The sequence below is a fragment of the Salvelinus alpinus genome, chromosome 28 (genome assembly GCF_045679555.1).
Source record: "Salvelinus alpinus chromosome 28, SLU_Salpinus.1, whole genome shotgun sequence".
Taxonomy (NCBI): Eukaryota; Metazoa; Chordata; class Actinopteri; order Salmoniformes; family Salmonidae; genus Salvelinus; species Salvelinus alpinus.
The window spans coordinates 43,319,664-43,328,510 of NC_092113.1; positions in this window are offsets into that span (position 1 = coordinate 43,319,664).

The following is an 8,847-nucleotide window of genomic DNA, read 5'->3' on the forward strand; positions in this document are numbered from 1 at the left end:
TAGGCAGCAGACTGTCTTGTTGATTCTGGAGTGAGGAGAGCGAGGCGGTAGGTAGCAGACTGTCTTGTTGATGCTGGAGTGAGGAGAACGAGGAGAGCGAGGCAGTAGGTAGGAGACTGTCTTGTTGATTCTGGAGTGAGGAGAACGAGGAGAGCGAGGCAGTAGGCAGCAGACTGTCTTGTTGATGCTGGAGTGAGGAGAGTGAGGAGAGTGAGGCAGTAGGCAGCAGACTGTCTTGTTGATTCTGGAGTGAGGAGAGTGAGGAGAGTGAGGCAGTAGGCAGCAGACTGTCTTGTTGATTCTGGAGTGAGGAGAGTGAGGAGAGCGAGGCAGTAGGCAGCAGACTGTCTTGTTGATGCTGGAGTGAGGAGAGTGAGGAGAGTGAGGCAGTAGGCAGCAGACTGTCTTGTTGATTCTGGAGTGAGGAGAGTGAGGAGAGTGAGGCAGTAGGCAGCAGACTGTCTTGTTGATTCTGGAGTGAGGTGAACGAGGAGAGCGAGGCAGTAGGCAGCAGACTGTCTTGTTGATTCTGGAGTGAGGAGAACGAGGAGAGCGAGGCAGTAGAGGGCAGACTGTCTTGTTTATTCTGGAGTGAGGAGAGTGAGGAGAGCGAGCCAGTAGGCAGCAGACTGTCTTGTTGATTCTGGAGTGAGGAGAGTGAGGAGAGTGAGGCAGTAGGCAGCAGACTGTCTTGTTGATGCTGGAGTGAGGAGAGTGAGGAGAGCGAGGCAGTAGGCAGCAGACTGTCTTGTTGATTCTGGAGTGAGGAGAGTGAGGAGAGCGAGGCAGTAGGCAGCAGACTGTCTTGTTGATTCTGGAGTGAGGAGAGTGAGGAGAGCGAGGCAGTATGTAGCAGACTGTCGTGTTGATTCTGGAGTGAGGAGAGTGAGGAGAGCGATGCAGTAGGTAGCAGACTGTCTTGTTGATTCTGGAGTGAGGAGAGCGAGGCAGTAGGCAGCAGACTGTCTTGATGATTCTGGAGTGAGGAGAGCGAGGCAGTAGGCAGCAGACTGTCTTGTTGATTCTGGAGTGAGGAGAGTGAGGAGAGCGAGGCAGTAGGCAGCAGACTGTCTTGTTTATTCTGGAGTGAGGAGAGTGAGGAGAGCGAGGCAGTAGGCAGCAGACTGTCTTGTTTATTCTGGAGTGAGGAGAGTGAGGAGAGCGAGGCAGTAGGCAGCAGACTGTCTTGTTGATGCTGGAGTGAGGAGAGTGAGGAGAGTGAGGCAGTAGGCAGCAGACTGTCTTGTTGATTCTGGAGTGAGGAGAGTGAGGAAAGTGAGGCAGTAGGCAGCAGACTGTCTTGTTGATTCTGGAGTGAGGAGAGTGAGGAGAGCGAGGCAGTAGGCAGCAGACTGTCTTGTTGATGCTGGAGTGAGGAGAGTGAGGAGAGTGAGGCAGTAGGCAGCAGACTGTCTTGTTGATTCTGGAGTGAGGAGAGCGAGGAGAGTGAGGCAGTAGGCAGCAGACTGTCTTGTTGATTCTGGAGTGAGGAGAACGAGGAGAGCGAGGCAGTAGGCAGCAGACTGTCTTGTTGATTCTGGAGTGAGGAGAACGAGGAGAGCGAGGCAGTAGGCAGCAGACTGTCTTGATGATTCTGGAGTGAGGAGAGCGAGGCAGTAGGCAGCAGACTGTCTTGTTGATTCTGGAGTGAGGAGAGTGAGGAGAGCGAGGCAGTAGGCAACAGACTGTCTTGTTTATTCTGGAGTGAGGAGAGTGAGGAGAGCGAGGCAGTAGGCAGCAGACTGTCTTGTTTATTCTGGAGTGAGGAGAGTGAGGAGAGCGAGGCAGTAGGCAGCAGACTGTCTTGTTGATGCTGGAGTGAGGAGAGTGAGGAGAGCGAGGCAGTAGGCAGCAGACTGTCTTGTTTATTCTGGAGTGAGGAGAGTGAGGAGAGCGAGGCAGTAGGCAGCAGACTGTCTTGTTGATTCTGGAGTGAGGAGAGTGAGGAGAGCGAGGCAGTAGGTAGCAGACTGTCGTGTTGATTCTGGAGTGAGGAGAGTGAGGAGAGCGAGGCAGTAGGTAGCAGACTGTCTTGTTGATTCTGGAGTGAGGAGAGAGAGGCAGTAGGTAGCAGACTGTCTTGTTGATGCTGGAGTGAGGAGAGAGAGGCAGTAGGTAGCAGACTGTCTTGTTGATGCTGGAGTGAGGAGAGTGAGGAGAGCGAGGAGAGCGAGGCAGTAGGTAGCAGACTGTCTTGTTGATGCTGGAGTGAGGAGAGATAGAACAGGTTTAGCCATAGGGCCTTTTGAGCCAGTGGACTGGAAGAAAGAGACAGAGAGAGAAAAAAAAACAGTGAGGACTGGCTGTGTGTGTATGTTAACCTTTTACTGCAGTGGGCTAAATCAGGGTCACACAGAGTGCTTCTTGGTAGTCTTCAACAAATCTACTTTGAAACACAAGTATCCACCTCACACACACGGTTATGGGCTGAAAGACACCAGTACCATGTCAGAAATAGAGTTGAAATGCACTGTATTACATTTTGAGTTTGCATCATAATATTACACTTTATAGTATAGAATACTTATACGTATACTTTATATCACAGAACACTGGAATATACACCCACAGTAAACATGTTTCAGGGAAAATATGATTCAGTCTCCCCCCTCCCCCCCAAAATTATCGTTGCATTTGAGCCCTTGCTATGGTGTGACCTACTGAATTATGCTTGTTTATTAAGCATGCCAATGTGTCGTGTGTCGTGTGTCGTGTGTCGTGTGTGTGTGTGTGTGTGTGTGTGTGTGTGTGTGTGTGTGTGTGTGTGTGTGTGTGTGTGTGTGTGTGTGTGTGTGTGTGTGTGTGTGTCGTGTGTCGTGTGTCGTGTGTCGTGTGTCGTGTGTCGTGTGTGTGTGTGTTTCTCGTGGTGTGAGAACTACATCCCAGCTAGCACATTTGGTTCCTTTGAAGTTGTGGGAACGTACGTTTTTTGGTTTCCAATTGGTTCCGGGAACGAAGCCATACGTTTCCTGACAGGTAAAACGGAATGTTATGTCACGTTCGTCGTATGAATCGGACCAAGGCGCAGCGTGGTATGTGTACATTCTTTATTATATTAAGAATGAAACACTGAACAAACGAACCAAAATAACAAAACGACACGTGAAGCTATACAAAACGAGTGCTGACAGGCAACTACACATAGACAAGAACCCACAAACACCAAAGGGGAAATGGCTACCTAAATATGATCCCCAATCAGAGACAACGATAAACAGCTGCCTCTGATTGGGAACCATATCAGGCCACCATAAACATACACATCACCTAGACCTACAAAACCCTAGACTTACAAAAACCCTAGACAATACAAAAACCCTAGACAATACAAAAACCCTAGACAATACAAAAACCCTAGACAATACAAAAACGAACATACCCACCCTAGTCACACCCTGACCTAACCAAAATATAAAGAAAACAGAAATATCTCAGGTCAGGGCGTGACATGTTAATAAACATTCTGAGAATGGATGTGAAAATGTCACCTATTCTGTGAATGTAAATGTGTAGGTTGCAGGAAGGTTCTGAGAACGTTTTACTATGGTTCCAGGGAGGTTCTGAGAACGTTTTACTACGGTTCCCTGAAAGCTTTCCTGGGAGGTTTGTATTAATGTTCTGAGTACAGAAAATATAGGTTATTTGAAGGTAATTAAATATTGTTATGAGAAGATGTTTCAATAATGCTTTTAATAACACTGCTAGGAGCTTAACTGTTCTGAACTTCAAGCACAGATAGGACACATGGAAATGAATTTGCTTAGGCATTAATCACACAAACATGTATTTATTATTGTGAACAGCGTCAGTGAGATTCAAACCTATTATTTTCTGTTCCCTATCCATGGAATGAGTCCACTGCACCACCAGGATGGAGCTAGCACTACATTTTCTTACTCATACAAAGCTGTTCATTATAGTCTATTCAAACAGACCCCGTTTTTAAAGGAAGCAAGCACTCATTACCATCAGGTTTGGCCAATCAGTGGGCCTTTCAGAGAGAGGTTTTATTTTTATGCTGAGAACAGAACTGTATATTTTTAAATAGCATTCTTAGAATGTTGCTTATGTTTTCCTTGTGTTTTTTTATGGAAAGTGTTCTTGATGTTCTGAGAACATGATTTGAATAGAACCATGAGGAAACCTGCAGAGAACGTTATGCCGAAGTACTGAAATTCCCACAGAAAGAAAGTTGTTTCTTCTTTTAGCAATACAAAATATAAACATACAAAAGACAATATAACTGCAGTTAACCTTTATTTAACTAGGCAAGTCAGTTAAGAACAAATTCTTATTCACAATGACGGCCTATTGGGCTCCCAATCACAGCCGGATGTGGTACAGCCTGTAATCGAATAAAGGACTGTAGTGATGCCTTTTGCATTGAGATGCAGTGCATTAGACCGCTGCGCCACTCGGGATGCACACAAACATCCACAACATCACCCTGCCCAGACCCACCTGATCTCACCCCTATCTCAGAGACACAATCCACAACATCACTCCTGTTCCTCTGTTGCCCACGCTCTTTCAATATTTAGATCATGAATTATATGAGTTTTCCATTGTCTTAACAACGGCGGATTGATAGACAGTTTTTAAAATGTTTGTTTTTTTCAAGATAATTTACGAGAAGAGTATCTTCCAAACCATTTGGTATGTCACTGCCCCTCTCATGAATATGCAGACATATTTACGTTGTAATAATTCTGACAGCCAAACTCCTAACTCCACCCATAACTTTTGGACTATATAGCATTCCCAAAAGGCATGGATTATTGAGTCATTGTTAATTTTACACTTAAGACTTGTGTCATTGTGCTGTAGAATGTGAATTTAGTGTAAAAAAAACTATACATTAGTTTATAATGGATTAAGCATACATTTTCATTACCTGTAATTTTGTTTAGTTCTGTACCTTCCTTCCATTTTGTGCCAATATCAGTTATTTTAAAATATTACTTCCAAAAGTTTGTATTTTTCAGTTGGAATGGCTCTCTGCAAGGTTTTGAATATTTTACCTATCATATGAATATATTTTTCTGATTCAAATTGGATTTCATCAAGGCTCTGATTTCTAAAATATTTTAAATGAAAATGTTGTGATATGAAACTTGTTGAATGTATTTGAAAATATCTACCTCGGTGAGTCCAATTATGGAATGGAAATACATGTATTTCCTATTTACCAAGTCATTTATGGTTCCTATGCCTTAAGTTTTCCATGTGGACTATAACACCCGGATCTGTTTCACCTGTCTTTGTGATTGTCAACAAAGCAAAAAGGAGATGATCGTGGACTTCAGGAAACAGCAGAGGGAGCAGCCCCCTATCCACATCGAAGAGACAGTAGTGGAGAAGGTGGAAAGTTTTAAGTTCCTCGGCGTACACAGCACGGACAAACTGAACTGGTCCACCCACACAGACAGCGTTGTGAAGAAGGCGCAGCAGCGCCTCTTCAACCTCAGGAGGCTGAAGAAATTTGGCTTGTCACCAAAAACACTCACTAACTTTTACAGATGCACAATCGAGAGCATCCTGTCGGGACGTTACACCGCCTGGTACGCCAACTGCTCCGCCCACAACCGTAAGGCTCTCCAGAGGGTAGTGAGGTCTGCACAACGCATCACCGGGGGCAAACTACCTGCCCTCCAGAACACCTACACCACCCGATGTCACAGGAAGGCCATAAAGATCATCAAGGACAACAACCACCCGAGCCACTGCCTGTTCACCCCGCTATCATCCAGAAGGCGAGGTCAGTACAGGTGCATCAAAGTTGGGACCAAAGAAGCTGTTTTTCAGTTCCATCTCAAGGCCATCAGACTGTTAAACAGCCATCAATAACATTGAGTGGCTACGGCCAACATATTGACTCAAATCTCTAGCCACTTTAATAACAAAAAATTGGATGTAATAAATGTAACACTAGTCACTTTAAACAATGCCTGCCCCTGTTGGATTATTATATTGTTAATTCGATGTTGTTTGTATCTGGGTCTTACCTTCATACCTGATAGTGGACCAATTTACCGGTACTGAAAAGCCAAGGATTGTTCCATGGGGGTTGTGTTTTTTGGGGGACTTATATTGGTTCTTGTCAAATCTGTTTTATTTTCATAATATTATAAACTACGTGGTTATTAATGTTATTTCTAGTCTTTTGACAATAGATACGTGAAAAGATTCTGGGTGTGAGTATGCACATCTTCAGTACTTACTCATTGTTCCTCTTTAGTGCATTATATTAACAATATGTCTCCAATAAAAGCCTTAGGTGGTTAGTTGATACAATTCCAAGTCTTGAAGGTTAAAACCACCCCTCAGACTTAGAAAGTTGTTAAACGTTTGTTTTTAATTCAGAGTTTTATTTGCTCATATAAAGTTGAAAGGTTCCAATAGAAAGAGCCATTCAAAACAGTCAACAGCCTTTTCAGTGTCTACAGCCATTACTGATAAACATATAATAACATTTTTAGGGTATTAAACTGAAACATGTTCTTGTATTTTTTTTGTAAATGTCTATTTTTAATAAACCCTGTTTGATATATATATATCAAGTCGGGTAAGAATTCTGCCATTCGGTTGCTTATGAGCTTTGTTATGATTTCATTGTTGCAATTTATTAAACTTGTGGGTCTGTAACTCTCCAAATGTTCTTGGTTTAAATGTAACTAAATTAATGGTTTGATACATGGAACTAGGAAGCACTGGATTGAGTGACATTTGTTGTCATTTTTGTAAATATGGGTGCTACTATGTCCACACCTGGTGCTTTCCTCCGCGTGAGTGTTTTAACAGTGTCTAAGATGTGTTTTTGGTGATTACTTTTTGTCTGCTGATAGCTGCTTCAGGATAATCGAGTCTAAGAAGGCTGTAGGGTCAGTCCCACTGTTGAGTAATTCTGATTTACATAGATTTTCTTCGATTTAAAAATTGTCATTAATCGCATTGTATCTTTATGATTAAAAATGAACTGGTTTGTCGTGTTTGTAAGGGCTGTGAGATGTTTATCAGGTTTAGTTTCCATTAAATAGTTTGCTTTATTTGAGTTTAAACTGTAATTGTCTCACTTAAAAACTTCTTCGGGATCGGTGTCTCTTCCACGGGACGTTTGAGCTAACGTAGGCTAATGCTATTAGCATGACGTTGTAAGTAACAAGAACATTTCCCAGGACATAGACATATCTGATATTGGCAGAAAGCTTAAATATATATATATTTGTACCTTTATTTAACTAGGCAAGTCAGTTAAGAACATAATTTTATTTTCAATGATTGCCTAGGAACAGTGGGTTAACTGCCTTGTTCAGGGGTAGAACGACAAATTTTTACCTTGTCAGCTCTGGGATTAGATCTTGCAACCTTTCGGTTTCTAGGCCAACGCTCTAACCACTAGGCTACCTGCCACCCCAGTTTATCTAACTGCACAGTCCAATTTACAGTAGCTATTACAGTGAGATAATACCATGCTGTTGTTCGAGGAGAGTGCACAGCTTTGAACATGAAAATGAATGAATAAACAAATTAGGCATATTTGGGCAGTCTTGACACAAATGTTTTAACTGAAATGAAATGGTTCATTTGATCAGTCTAAAACTTTGCACATACATGGCTGCCATCTAGTGGCCAAAATCTAAATTGCAGCTGGGCTGGAATAATACATTATGGCATTTCTCTTGCATTTCAAAGATGATGGTACAAAAAAAAGACAAAATATTGGTTGGTGTTTTCTTTGTATTATCTTTTACCAGATCTTTTGTGTTATATTCTCCTACATTCCTTTCACATTTCCACAAACTTCAAAGTGTTTCCTTTCAAATGGTACCAAGAATATGCATATCCTTGCTTCAGGGCCTGAGCTACAGACAGTTAGATTTGGGTATGTCATTTTAGGCAAAAAAATTGCTAAAAAGGTCCAATCCTTAATTTTAAGTAAAATATAATTTTCCTGCTTAAGTTCAGACATTTTATTTTCTTCTTCTTCTTCTTCTTCTTCACCTTTCTTTAATTATAATTTCTACCTCAGATGTAACTTTTGACTATCGTTATGATTATTATTCCCCTAATGTGCAATTTAACAGCATCCCATGTTCTGAGAAGGTTCTGAGAAGGTTCTAAGAACCTGACTCTACTGGGAGGTTTTAGGGGCAGAAGGTGGGCCTGGCCTTCCGGGATGTACTGGGAGGTTTTAGGGGCAGAAGGTGGGCCTGGCCTTCCGGGATGTACTGGGAGGTTTTAGGGGCAGAAGGTGGGCCTGGCCTTCCGGGATGTACTGGGAGGTTTTAGGGGCAGAAGGTGGGCCTGGCCTTCCAGGGAGTACTGGGAGGTTTTAGGGGCAGAAGGTGGGCCTGGCCTTCCGGGATGTACTGGGAGGTTTTAGGGGCAGAAGGTGGGTTGTCAGCCAGAGACTGGCAGCGGATGAGAGAATTGGAACGGTTGTTTGAAATTCATAAAGTGAAGAAACAGCCTGATAGTAGAGGATATACGGTGCACAGAGGATTGGAGCCGTGAGGATTGGAGCCGTGAAGTTTAGCCTGTATTGTGTCTACTCCTATTAGGAGAAGGCCTCTCACTCCTCCAATTGGCTTGAGGTAGCTATTTAGAAGATCAAAAAACTAGTGGTGATTAGCAGAGAGAGAGAGATAGAATCCATAGAATCTAACCACTTCACGAAGAGTCTCCAAAACGGAGATGTATGGATAATCCACTTCTCCAATCTTTTTGGCCCTACAACAAAGAAAAAATAGCAAAATCATATACATGATCAAATAAAAAATGTTAGAATACAAACCCTCCTCCCAAAAAGGCCTGTGGTATTGATGGTATCCTAAATGAAATGATAAA